At 35.1% G+C, this 14,591-nt stretch overlaps 1 protein-coding gene across 1 annotated transcript in view; it reads left to right on the forward strand.

Annotated features, from left to right (window-relative positions):
- The window catches only part of PRKN (parkin RBR E3 ubiquitin protein ligase), a 717,498-nt gene that overhangs the window by 365,513 nt on the left and 337,394 nt on the right, over positions 1–14,591 (forward strand). The window lies entirely within an intron of this gene.

Genomic DNA, 14,591 nt, shown 5'->3' on the forward strand with positions numbered 1-14,591 from the left:
TGCAAATTCTTAAGCTGCTTATGGAATCTCTGCTAAGTTTTTGGAGTTTCTATTTCTGTTCTCCAGCTTAGTGTTCTTGGAATATTTGCATATAACTTGAAGAAATTACACAAATACTCATAACCTTTTTACTTTAGTTAAAGATTTAGGTGACTGCATATTTGTGCTAGCGATTACTTTCTAATATTCCTATGCGGCTGAAAAGTAGCATCCAGGGTACTCTGCAGTTTTTAGTATTTTGTGAAACCTGCTTTCATCATTCTGTAGCATTCAGGTGGAAAAGAGGAGTAACTATATTTGATACATTAACTATTACTTTGTATTAGCTTCAGTACAGTTAAAAAGAATCTATTCTTCAAAATACATTTTTCTTTGTTTTGCTGAAAAAACTTAACCAGGAAAAGATGACAACCAGGTACTATTTATGCGTTTCTTGAAAAATATTGTTTGCAGCAAGATATACCATTTCTCCGACTGTTTCCATGCATTTATCATGGACAGTTAGTTCCCCATAGACAGAGCAGTTAAGCTCCAAGATTCTAGGCACGACATGGGTTTGGTGTGCAGAACTCATAAAAATTGTATTTCAAGCAGTAGTGTACTCCATGGTATATAGAAAAATTACAAAATTGAAGTAATGTTTAAGCCTATTGCCAGTTTTTTTTCTCAAGTTTACATTAGGCACACCTTCTGTTTGCCTTGGGTTTGTATTTGATATGAATATTTTCATGCAGTTCTGACCGACAGAGAGAAATACTTCAGAGCCAAATACCCTTGCAGGGTTATGCTAGATCCATAGGCAGTATTCCATGTAGTGTAATGCCTTCCAATGTATTCTGCTTATCTACAGCAGAGTTAGCGTGAATTTGCAGCCTTTATGCTTCTGGGGTTTTTTTGGGTTTTTTTTTGGTAGCATTCAAGGTGATGGGTTGCTATTTTATGTCTTTGAGGAAGCTCTTAATAGGTTGAGCAAATGGCTGAAAGTTGAAACAAATACTAAAGCTGTGCAATCCTCAAGGGGAGATCTGCTTTTGTCAACTGTTTCGAGTAGAAATAACATCAAAGGGGGTTAGGAGTACCCCAGGGTACCCATAAATCAGGCTCAGGAATAGCAGCAGTGTTAAACAGTGTGAAAATAAAATCTGCAGAATAGAAGTGCCTTACATCATCTTTCACAAACTAGGTAGAGTACAATTCCTAACGGCACCATTATTTTTAGCTTCCAACAGATACACATAAGTGTAAATGATATATAGGGCTTGCTGTCACTAAATAGAAGGAGAAGTATTTAATGTTGTATCATCAGAATTTTTTATCAAATAAATCCCCACTCCATAATCTTGGACAAAAAATGTATTGTTTTCTTTAGACAATGGAATCTTGTAATATGTTTTTCTGCTCTTCAGACTTCCTAATACTGGAGTTGAAGCGAGAGCTTTGTTTTGCCAGTGGTTAGAGTTAGAAGTGCATACACTGACAGTTCTTCAAGGATAACCGCAATATAAGGTCTTCATCATAACTCTTTTCAGCCAAATCAATTCAAACTGTGATCATGTTAGACTACTTTGAGCCTCCTAAGCTTCTCGCTAGCTCTTAATCAGCCTTTTTCTTTTTTCAATCTTTTTTTTTTTCCTGAAAAAAAAAAAAGATAAAAAGAAAAAAAGTAAAATTTACAAAATTTTGTCCCCAGCAGCACTTTGTGCCATTCCTCTATCACGCTTACTCACTCATTCCCATTACTCTAGAGGCAGGACTGAGACTCATGAGCTTCATTTTTATGGTGTAGTATTTTCAGATTGGTAAGGGGTTGAATCATTTGCTTCTCAGTAAATATATCGGTGAATCATTTTCAGTTGTGGATTTCCTCGTGGAATTTCCCTGCCAAGGGAAGACTGACACTCCCATGTTTTTACAGGGATTAGGATTTTTGTAATGTAATGTTTTCGATTTTGATTTTGATGACATTATTGTTGATATAGAAAGCGTTCCAAGTTCCTTATTAACCGCTACTTGTTATCCCATATTGCACATTAACCTTATGTATTGCTTTGAAGTAAAATATTTCTTTTATTAAAGTCTAAAAGATTGTTTAGAAAAGTTGAAATAATTTGCCTTACCTGTATTTCTTTCTGTAAATAGATGCCCTTAATGCAGTCTGGATTTTTAAAAAATGGGAAAAAATATCAGAGGAGGAATATAGCAGTGAATTTTACACGAAGTATATGAGGCAGCAGGTCTACCATGGTGTTCAAAACCTGAGAAATACAAATAATTCCAGAATCTTTAGTTTCATTATTTGAATCAAATGTTACAGCTGAAGCAACAATTTGCAAAATTCAGCTTCTGATAAAGATCCATATCCGAACTGTAAGCATTTTCAAAGTGAAGAAGCTGTCCTACAAATCTGATTCAGGTCAATTTTGCTGTTATTTGAAGAGAGTTTTACCAAGTACCTGCTGTTCCCTTCTGAGATCAAAATGGAAACTGTGTCCATTAAAAGACAAGAGTAAGTAGCACCTTATTCTAGACTTACAATTGCTATTTCTCTTCACTTCTGGGGTTACAGGATCCTAAAATTACCCCTTAGACCATTATATGCCAAACAATTATTAAATCTGTATTTAACAACTCATCTTTTTTAAAGTATGTTTTCCCTCTCTCTGATCTATTTTGATAATGTTGTCTCTGCTCCAAATTTCTCTGCCTGTTACATTCTGTTGTCTTTTATATACCTTGAGTAATTCAAAGAGGAGTGGGAAAAGATTATGTTAAGAATTAAATCTAACTAAATCCATTAGGGACAATGTCTACTGCTTTCTCTCTTAATGCTCCTGAAATTAATAGGATTTCTTAAGAATCACTTACTTAAAGGAAGAAATTAATGAAATATCAAATTGAGAACTGTTACTAATTGGTTTAGACCTTTTTTTCTTTTCCCCTAAGGTAGCCTGAATATTACAGCTGTAATATTTGAGTTCTGATACAAGCAAAACTGTGCAGAGAAAACATTTTGTTGGCACTTTTGTTGGTATTTTGAAATGTGAACAAAATCTAATAATGCCAGTAAGTGACCTTAATTTCTTTAGTTGCACACACTATGGGTTTTATACTCAAACTTTTATACCAGGAGCTTCTAGGACATAAGCCTTGCCATTTAATTGTAACCACTAGTATGCACCAGCCCCACCATGGCAATGACAGGGCAGCATTGCCATTTTTGCTGTTTTGACTCTGAATTTATTAAAATCTGTCTGAATGAGACAGCTTCCAGCTCCTCCAGATTTGTGAAGAAAAGAAGAGATTGGCAAAGTCAATGTACTGTCACATTGTACCTCTCCTTTGCTGGCAGGGGACAAGTGAGGAGGGTTTTTTGCAACTGCACTTGTCTCTGCCAAACATAAAGCATGAACTTCATTTCTCTGCATCTGGGAGAACAAAACCTGCCTACTTTCCTTTCTTTATGGTGCAGAAGTTTTTTTACCTTAATCCTTTGTTTGCTTGGCCTATGTCTTAGTGTACAGTTGAGGGGAAGGACAAATGGAAGGGAATGTTTTCAGTACTGACTGATATATATATATATATATTTTTTTTTTTTACACTTAACCATATATTTGTGAATATACAGGCATATGATTTGTGGTATGTTTACGTGGTTTTGAAACAGCCACTGCTAAGAGTTTTTAAGATAGTCACGAGTCAATTTTATTTCTAATTTGAATTTATTCCAGTAAATTGTGCCTACAGCTTCATATGGGATGCAATACATTTTTCATTTAAAGTTTCACCTGAAGCCTGCAGATTGCAGAATATTATCAGTAGACCCTACATTAGATGTTGTATCTTCTTTGCCATTTTTATTTATGGCATTATTAATACAGTGAGCTGTTTTTTCTTTTTTTTTCCCACTTATGTATTTTAATGCATGTTGCAAGACACAACGACTTAATATTTTAAATGTATTTGAATGAATTAATAGTTTTAAAACTGAAATGTGTCAGATACCCAGATATCCCACATGCAAAATTTGGTGGACTTGCCTACTGGCATATCCGTAATCAATGAAAAATGTCAGCTAATGAACATTTTTTTGTTTTATGAAAGTGCTTTAAGTTAAATATGAAAGTTAGAATTCATTTACAATGTCTAAGAAAAGCAGAGTAGCAGATGTTTGTGAAGTATTATTCAAAGAGACATTTCAGAAACTTGGAAGCCCACAAAATGCCTGTTTTGTCAAAAATGTTTGCAGATTCAGGTGTTTGTGACTTTCTTTTCAAAATTAATAATTTTACACAGAAGACAAAGAATTTTCATCTAGGTTGGTTTTGCTCTAGGGCAAGGTTAGTAACAGCTGAATATTATCACTATCTGATAGCAGTATAGTGACCTAGAGAAATGTTATTGGAGGTCACAATCCAGTTGTCTCTGGAGAGTTTTCCATATTTCAAAACTCACCATCACAGGTGATACTGTTTAGCAAACCTTATAATCTCAGCAGAGACCCGGGGTCTGAAGGAAGTAGGTGAACAAATTGCAGAGACATGTTCCTTTCAGGTCTCAACTGAAGTATCAGGATAAGGTCTTGTGGAGGAACTTTTGCTGTTGGTGACTGCTGAGCAGCTGCCCATTTGCCTCATCTTGCACTTCAGTAACATGGGAGCTGCTGGACCATCTCACTCTGACTTTCTTTTAAATATTTTAAAAGTAGGTAGTTATAATTGAATGTGACTATGTGACAGCTGAAGAAAATTTTACAAAATCAAGTGCAATGATGAGAAGTCCGCCGTAGTAAAAATAACCCAACTCACTGCTTTAATGTTTTTAATGAGTTGACATTTAGTAACTAACATTCAATGTGTCATAAATTAATTATTGATGGAAGATGGGAGACAGATAAGTGTTCTTTGGAAACCAAGTATGGAGAAATAAAGTATTGAGTGAAAGTTGTTTTCAAAGATAGTTCAGGTAAAGCATTGTATTTTAATTCTTTATATATACAAAAAGAAAAAAATCTATATATATATATATAGATATACATACATGGATCAATAGCATGTCTGAAAAAAACTAACATGTCTTTTAAACTTAAATAATTTTATTTCTCTGAGAAGCTGATTTTGTGAAGAATATTACTCTACATCCCCCATTTTACAGTTATGTATTGTTTCAACTGGATCGAGGCAGACTTGAAATCTAACACATCCGTGAGAGACGGTCCATGGTATCAAATGAGGTGTGTGCTTTTTAGTATATCTTTCGAGCTTTCTCAGACATGGCGCCTTCACAGCCACCCTACAGTTACTTGGGGGTAGAACTACTCTATCCTGATTAACTGAACATCAACAGAAGTAGGAAAGGCAGAAAACTACCTTAATTTTCTGGTTAACTGAAAGAGCTTATCAAAGTCAGGAAGGATTTGAAACAATCACAACTGAATTTTACTTCTGTTGTGAATTGATTTATGTAACATACATGTCTAACTTCTTATGAGATACAGAACATCTCCTCAATTTCGTTTTCACAATTTCAGTTTTATCCACTCTCGTTTTTGTTTTATTCTTAATCTCTATTCTTCATATAGTATTTCACTCTAGGACACTGAAAATAATTTTGATTGCTACTAATGAGTATCTATTTAATTGAATTTAGCTTTGAGAAATTAATTTTTAGTTCATTATCATCAATTGTTGATTAGGAAAGAAGTGAATTCCACTAGTATAACTCAGTGAACTGAAAAATATGTAGAGTGTAGGCTATTATTGAGGCAGAAGTCAAAAATAAGTAAATTCCTAAACACACTTATAAAAGGCATTGAAAAATGATGAATACTAAATCCATTAAAGTCTAATTTTTTGGAAGATGACTTTTTAAGACAGTTGTTTAATGTGGAAGAAACAGAGTTAATAAATCTATTTCTGACAGTCATAAAGAGTTAGTAATTTGTTAGGATTTGCATTGATAATTGAATAAACCTTTTAGGCTGCTATGTCTTGGGTAAGATCTACAGGAATGAATTGAACTGTGCTTTAGATATACAGAAGAATAAATATTCTGTATATTTAGCTTTATAAAGTTCTACAGAGAAAAAAGTTATGCGAACATTTGCTTTCCACTGGGGTTCATTTTTCCTAGGTTATTTTTGAGTCATAAAATCATAGCAAGATCATTGACATCTGCTATAACAGTACTGTCAAACTCTTATTATTGTACTTTATCAAGAATTGGAAAGGGAAAAAAAAGTACTTGTGCAAGATGTGGCAGACATGTACAGCATAGAGAAACAAGAGTAAAAGTATTAGAGAAAGAATGAAGCAACCGGACAGAAAAAGAAAAAGACTAAGTATGCACACAGCAGAATGATGTTGATTTAGAGAAGTTTCTGAAAAATTGAAAATAGCTGTATCAGGCAAAAGTACCAGGTTGTAATTTCTGAAATCAAGCTTGTGAAGGACTATTCATAAGACAGAGAACCTGTTATACAGGGTACTTTATTAAATATTGCTTGTCACTTCATAGAGTCATTTAATGATCTAATATGGAACAGTAACTGTTGTCCTAGGTCATGTCTTTAATAGCTGTTGAATTCCTCAGTGCAATACCTCAGTAGGGATTGTTCTCAGATTTCATAAATGCCTAATTTAAGTAAACATTTTGTGAAGATAACATGTTTGTAATTTGATGGAAAGTGTATACATAATGCTTTCCGTAGATGTCAGGGGCAATATACTAATCTAAAATTCTGTATTCATATTTTTGATATGTATCAATTTCTGGGGCATATGGGTATAAAATTTTGTCCCGAAAAACAAGGAGGGGTTGAGAAATATGTTCATTTATACATGTATAATAAATTGGCACATTTACTTTTTATTTCTCCATAAACTATGGTGTAGAATATACTGGCATAGCGCTGTACTGAGTTCACTTTAGTGTAAGGAAAATAGTTCACACATTTTTCTATCAACAGTTATAAACATCTGAGTGTGCAAAGCTCTCAGTGAATTACAATCATGTAATCATCCAAAATCAATTGATGGAACTTTAATGGAATTTACTAGCTAGAAATACTTTTTTTTTTCCACTTAGTAGTTAACGATCATTTATAGCTCTTTCTTCCTCATTTTTTGAATGCTGTTAAAGCTTGGTTTTGAAGATGAGACCATTTTTGAAGCTGGCCTTCAAAGAGTATGTTATTTATTTTCTTCTATAAGAGAAACCAGTAGGGATCTTTCATAGATTTTCTGTGGAGAAATTCCTTGCATAAAGTTTCATTTAATAAACTTAAATACATGTTTACTACTTAGCAATTTTGAACTGCTACATTATTGTAATAACAGTATCATTGTATAACAATAAATAATAGTAAACATTGTAGTGTAAATTGTGATGTGACAGACTAAGTTAGTTATCAACTAAGATATCAACACAACTAAATTTTCCTTAGAAAGGAAAAATCCAGAGCAAGGTCCGGCAGGGACAATGAAAATTAATTCAGTCCCCTGGTGGAACTTGAAACATAGGCAGAGTCAAATTAGAATTGTTTATAAGTAACTGTTACAAATTTGGTGCAAAAAGGTACTGATTTGCAATGTGGTTGGAAAATGACAAGAAATAAATCATAGGGGTTTTCTAGTTAAGTACAGCAATGTCTGTGGTACAGTAAGGGAGCTGCCTGAAGGCACCTGAAGACTGATGGAAATGGAGACCATCAAGGGAAGGATCATTTTCCCCAGTACAAGTTCGTAAATGGTTGTGATACTTGTACTGGCAGATGAATGTAAGCACACTACAAGAAAAATGGCACCAACTATAATACGCATTTTTATATTGGTACAAACTCCTATGCTAAGTCTTCTATTTTCACTTGAGATGTTTATTTTAAACTAATTCCTTATCAGCGTATACTGAAATGCATTAAGCAGGATGAAAACAAACACAGTTGTTCATCAGATGGTTTTCAGTCTTTTTTTTTTTAATATCAACTCTCCGATTACACTGATAGAACCAGCTCTTGCAGAGAAGACCTGTATTACACTTGGTCTCTGGAGATCAACTGTGATTGCGGTTAGAAATGGTAATGGAAGAGTTTAGTATTAGTGAACAGTGATTAAACTACTTGGGAGACCACACATTGCTAGATAGCAAGAGAAAGATGATGCCTACTCTGCTGGATACGTGAGTTAACACAAATGCTGCTGCTATGTGCAAAGATTTCAGAGCCTCATCAGAGTTTTTCTACAGCTATAAACCTTAACAAAACTTTCTGGAGTCAGCTTCAGTTCTGTGGCTCTTCAAGGCTATGTGTTCCTATGTGTTTATTAAGCAAAAGGGAGCTTTGATTAATTTCTTAATATATGTTTGTATATAATACATGTGTATACATATATGCACATACATGTGTCTATATGCCTATGTAAAGGTATATTTTTCATTTGTCTAGCTGTCTTCTCTATATATATATATATATATTCTTTTGAAGTGCACTATGTTTTTAAACTTAAATTATTTTCCTCCTACTAATTACACTATTTTTATTTCACTTTTGCACAAGAGACAAATCCGCCCATATTTCTGGTAAAAGTAGGAACCAGGGACAGTGCTCTTCTGGCATGAGAATGCCATTTGCATTTTTCAAATTGCAAATTCATTTCCTCTTTCTTCTTGTTTTGTTCACTGCAACAAAAAGAACAGACAAACCTCCTCCCACAAGGTACATTCTCTGTGAACACTAGAGCCAATATCACACAAACAGCTGCCAAGAAACCCAGGACCAGCCTCTTGAGATACTTGGTACAGCAAAGCTTGCAGCACCCAGAGATGTGACCTCTTTGCATCTGGCCAACCTCTTTTCACAGGCATGTTGATGTTGCTGATGTCAATCTTGAACTATACTCATGAGCAAGACTGTGCCTTTGCTCCCTACAGAATCTCCAAGCTGGCTGACTTGTATTAGATTTTCTGGCAAAGGAAGTAATATTTATTCGTTTTTGATATATATACCTGAAAAGGAATCAGACCACATTCTGATAAGGAAGCATGTGGAGAGGGTGAAGCTGCAATGTGGTTCATTCTGGTTACATAAAGATAAAACAGCTTCAGAAAGTCATTTTTTCATTTCGATGCATTTGTAATTTAATCTTGTGTTTAAAAGACCAAAGTAAGGAGAGAGGAAAGGCATTTTAAAGACTTCTGTCACTGAGTTTTCAAGAGGTAGCTCCTTTTCTGTCTTGTGTATATCTATCTATCTATCTATCTATCTACATAATTTCCGCCAAAATAGTTATAGTTTTGTGGGGGCATATTTTTTGTGTGTATCAGCTAAAGTAATTGTGTTTAAAAAGACTCATTTTAAAAAGAAATAAAAATCCTGCAGTAGGTATTAAATAAAACTGATTCTTCTTAAAAGCTTTTGTTTCTTCACCATATTTCAAAGTATAATGGTCCCTAGTAGAAGAACCTTCAAATAAGCATTCTGACTCTAAATACGCATGGTTTTTATGCTAAGTGAAGAATGGTCACAATAATGCAGCTGTATAAACTGGTCCCTATCAGGTCCTACAGGTGTGGATGGTAAGGTTGTTAAGCTGCTTCTCAGGGAGAAGTGATTACCTTCTTATGCCTCGATCACTCTGGTGATTCCTGTCTTGCATCAGAACCATTAATCTCTTTTTCTGAGTCTGCTTAAACCTTTGGACTGTTGCTCCCTTAAATCACCCTCCAGTAGGAATTCTTTGGTCATTCTTAGGAATTACAGATTGGGATGGTATTAAGAGCCATTTAAAGCTCTTTTCCATCAGTGAGATTTCAGAATTTGAATCTCTCTTGGAAGACAAATGATGTTTGAGTAATGCCAAACTAAGGTAAGTTTGTCCCCTTCTTTCTTTAGCAGCTTAACTATGTGATCCATTTTTATTTCAGCTGCTTGTATTTCTTTGTCTGGCAGATTTATTTAAACAAAGCCAGAAAAGCTGTTTGGATTTTTTTTTAATTGTTGTTTTGTTTTTCTTGGATATAGGGTATTTTGTCCACTCTTTTATTGGCTTATAATTACTCCACAGTTTTTGTTGTGCCTGTATTGTCTTATTGAAACTTTACTTTCAGAAATCAAGTTTTAGTACTGTCTGGCAACATATTGATACCCAAAAATTTGTTATGGTTCACTTAGCAAAATATAAGTCTACTCAAACACTCTGTATAATTGTGCTGTCCTGGGCTCAGTGGAGAAACAGAAGGGCTGATCAGAGCTGCGGTTTGGTCCCTGCTCTAGCCTCTTGGCCAGTCTTTTTGCTTTCTTCTCCCTCCTCCTTTAGTGGAAGAGGACGCTGCACTGGGCAACACAAGGGAGGAAGAAGGGAACAAAGCTGAACTGCTACCATTCATCCCATCTTGCCTATCCCATAGTTACCCAGATTTGAATGAGAATGACACGTTACTGTGGTTGAGGCACTCACTTTCACCTTCAGCATTTTCTCTTGTAATCTGGAAACCCTGTGATGGGTGTGCAGGCATGTTGAGCAACTCTCATTTGACCCTGCAGAGTTTGATTCTGCAAAGAATTTTGATGATTTGGATTGGTGTAGTAGTGTGATGTGAGGTTTTTTGGTGATGTCAATGAGGGTGAATGTTTGCAGGTTTGGACTTACGTACTGCATAACTGCGTATCGTTTACACATAAATAGAACTATAATTTTTTCCAGAAATAAGTATCTCCCACAGATGTTTAGCCTGGCTGTTTTGCATTCAGCTGTGACCTTGAGAGCTGATTAACAAGATTGCACTCTAAAGGATGCAAGGCTTCCCATAAAGCAGTGAAGCCTGTACAGGCCCTAGAGGGGTACTTAGAGTATCTCATAGACTCTAATGGTCATTCCTTTAATGCTATTAGGTGATTCTGGCTTATAGCAATCTTTAATACTTTTCTCTTTATTTAATTTCTCTGCTACAGATTTTATGAATTATCCTATTACAACCCCTCTTTCATGTTTAAAAGACAAAGTGCTTTATATGTCTGATACACTTCTCCAGCTATTCAGGTATTTTGGTTTGGTTTATTAGTTTTACAAAATCATAAACTTTGGCACAGTAAGAAGATCAAAAGTTGAGGACAGTTATGATTAGCTAAACTTGAAAACTAAGTAGCACTTGTGACAAGCATGCAGAGTACTTTGAGTAGAGAATACTAAAGGGAAAAACACTCTACAGTCAGCTCATTGACATTTCTTCTGTTTCAATGCAATAACTTCAAGGTGCTGCGTATAATACTAAAAAATAAATTAAAAAATAATTATTGGGAAATATTCTATGCATTATTTGCATAGCTTTTAATGAAAATTAAAATACTGCAAAAGCCTGAATTTTTTCACAGGTGCAAATGAGAAGAAAATCAAGACTATAGTGTACCTGCTTGGTAATACAGGCACAGGAATTTTCTCCCAGTCAGGCAGCACATTAATAGTCTCCCTCCTGGTATGAGATGTTCAGGTTGGCCTATTTAAGCAATAAAATACGTGACCTTCTGCTGTTATCCTCTGACAGGCCTCAAGGAGTTCCTTGGTCAGAGGGAGAATAATTTATTTATTGTTTCTGAATTTAGATATTCCATTATGGCTGTGTCTCCAGTTTACAAGAGTGTCTGTGTTCGAAAAACTTGCCACAGAGTCTGGGTCTCTGAATTCAAGAGCATAACCTTCATAACACTGGATTTTTTTTTAATATTTTATGCTTTTCCTTCCAATATTTCATTTAAATACAATTATTATTTCCTTATATTACTTTTTTTAAAGTAGGGAAGTAAACAAAGTTGGGACATGAAAGAGTTTGGAGAGGAAGCTGTATGAGGAGCAGCTAAAGTCACTTGGTTTGTTCAGCCTGGAGAAGAGGAGATTAAGCTTCGTCACAAAGGGCAAGCACTGAGCTCTTCTCTTTAGTGACAGTGACAGAACCCGAAGGAATGGCAGGAAGATGTGCCAGGGGAGGTTTAGGTTGGACATTAGGGAAAGGTTCTTCACCCAGAGGGTGGTGGAGCGCTGGAACAGGCTCCCCAGGGAGGTATCATGGCCCCAAGCCTGACAGTGTTCAAGAAGAGACTGGACAACACCCTCAGACACATGGTGTGACCTGTGGGTTGTCCTGTGCAGGAATGGGAGTTGGACTTGATGATCCTTGTGGATCTCTTCCAACTCAGAACATTGTATTGATTCTGTGAACTGATGATCATTAATGATAGTCCAGAAAATATTTGTGGAGAACAAAAGAGTTAGAACTCTCTATTTCCTGCTAAAATATCTTGTAACAAAACCAGAGAATGCTGATTCTTTGAGCTTATTAAGAAAAAAAAAAGTGTATATCTGAAATTAAATCAGTGGCATTCATCTTACAAGTTGACTGGTCTCAACAGTTTGAGCTACTAGTGTTGTCTTTGACATGGGTTGAATTTTCCTGTATGTACCTGCATTTCACAGAATTGCAAAATTGCTGGTTGGTTGAGGTTGGAAGAAATCTCTGGAGGTCATCTGGTCCAGCCTCCCTGCTCTAGCAGGGTCGCCTAGAGTGAATGGGTTTTCCCCGACACTTCAGCAATACAATATCATTGCTGACTCAATGACCCACTCACTCATACCTGAACAGAACCCCTCTCAAAGTCTTGCTCATCTTTTTGACCCTTACAGACTTAAATTTCACTGAAGGACATGTGAGTACCTTGTAAGTGATATTTCATCTTTGATGCTAATCTATAATAATTTTCTTTAGAGTAAACCAGATAATGCTTTATGCTTTCCTTTGCATTCTTTAAGGTATTTGATGCTCAAAATAAAAGGCTCATACTTTAAATTTCAATTCATAAAAAGTACTGAGACAATTGATAAATAGTCAGTGTACTTTGAATAAATATTAGTATGAAAGTCTGAACCAGAGTCCAACAAGTCAGCAGGTGGAATAGGACCTACTTTCTGTAGGTCTGTGGTCTCCATACTATTCATTGCACATCTTCAGTGTAATTGGAACATCTATTGACCATTCCTTAATGAAGTATGAACCATTCAAAAATGAAGTCATATTAGAAAGTCTGGCCAAAAAAGATTTAATGATCTAAGAGGCAGGATTCATAATTGAATTACTATTAGTGTCTGCTCTTTTTTTTTTTTCTCCTTATTATAGAGGGAAAAGTTGAAAGAGAAGATTTAAATATACTATTTTAAACATATAATAAGCAATGTATGAATTGAATTTCACTAAACTCATGTCACATAGCTATTATGCAAGCCATACGCAGTTTGTTAAATATGCCTTAGGAATATTTTTTTTTTTTAATTGAGAAATGTTATTCAAAGATATTTCACTTATTTCAGGACCACATAGTAAAGTAGTAAAAAAAATTAAAGAGAACTATGTCTTGAAGACACCATCATGTGCCAAGGTACACGAAGTGTTAAAGGAAGCAGTCCCCCCATCCCTGCTTTTGTATTCCCTGTCATTAAAAAGCTCAAATACCAAAAACTCAGACATTTTTGTAGGTTATTTATGTCTGTCAAAGTGAAGGTACTCCAGTGTTCCTGGAGATAGAAAGACTGAGGAGAAAATATAGAAATGATTTTAGTGTGTTAGAGGGGCTGCGCACCTCTGAGAGGTGATTGCTTCACGTGCCACTGTGGCAATGTGGCCACTTGGCAACTCCTGCTCTGGTTTTAATGTATTTCCCTACCCCAGGAAGAAAAGAAAAAAAATATTAACTTACTGGGAAATAGTTTTCTTTTCTCTGATGTCTTTAATTTAATACATTGTTTAATATTACTTGTAAATCAGGGATGACATATTTCTGTAGAGGCGTCCTTATAATGCTGATAATGTTTTTATGGTTGTTTGAGGTTCTGCAGACCATTCAGACCTGAATTGTGGCCTCACCTCAGCAAGCAGTTGAACCTGCATTTAGTTTTACTTTATCTAAATAATCCCATCAAAGTAAACTGGATTTAAATGCAGGTATATGTGCTTTGCTCAGTCAGGGCCTAGACTCATCCAGTCTAATCCTCCTTCTTTTTCTGAATGCTATCTTCACATCCAAAAAGTAGTCATGGACTATCTTTAATGAGTCTGTGTGGGATTTAAATTGGTTTTTGTCACTGGAAGCAGACCTAATAGTGAAAATTCAGTGGTTTCTTGTTTGGTTGGTTTTGGTTTTTTGGTGGTTTTTTGTTTGTTTGTTTGTTTGTTTGTTTTTCCCCTGGTGAGAGTAAGGCAGTTTTTCCTGGAAATGTCTGGAGTCAAGAGAATCAGGGTATCACTGGAGAGGACTGATTCCTGTACCATTTGCCATTTTTCCTAGTAATCTCTTCTAATCTACATCTACACAAAAAGATTGATTACGTATACTTTATTCTTCATTTTGCTGTTTATCATGATATCTTGTAATGACCCCTTGTTTTCAGATAGTTATTTGTAATTTTTGTTCATACCATGTCAGAGCTTCCAGTTTTCAAAAAATACACTATGTATATTTACAATTCAGATGGTATTTATCTAAGGGTTAGAGTATTTACACTAGTATTAAAACACATTAAAAGTATTTCTCATGAAAATGAATATTTTTCCCAGCA

Source organism: Patagioenas fasciata, chromosome 3 (genome assembly GCF_037038585.1).
Source record: "Patagioenas fasciata isolate bPatFas1 chromosome 3, bPatFas1.hap1, whole genome shotgun sequence".
Lineage (NCBI taxonomy): Eukaryota > Metazoa > Chordata > Aves > Columbiformes > Columbidae > Patagioenas > Patagioenas fasciata.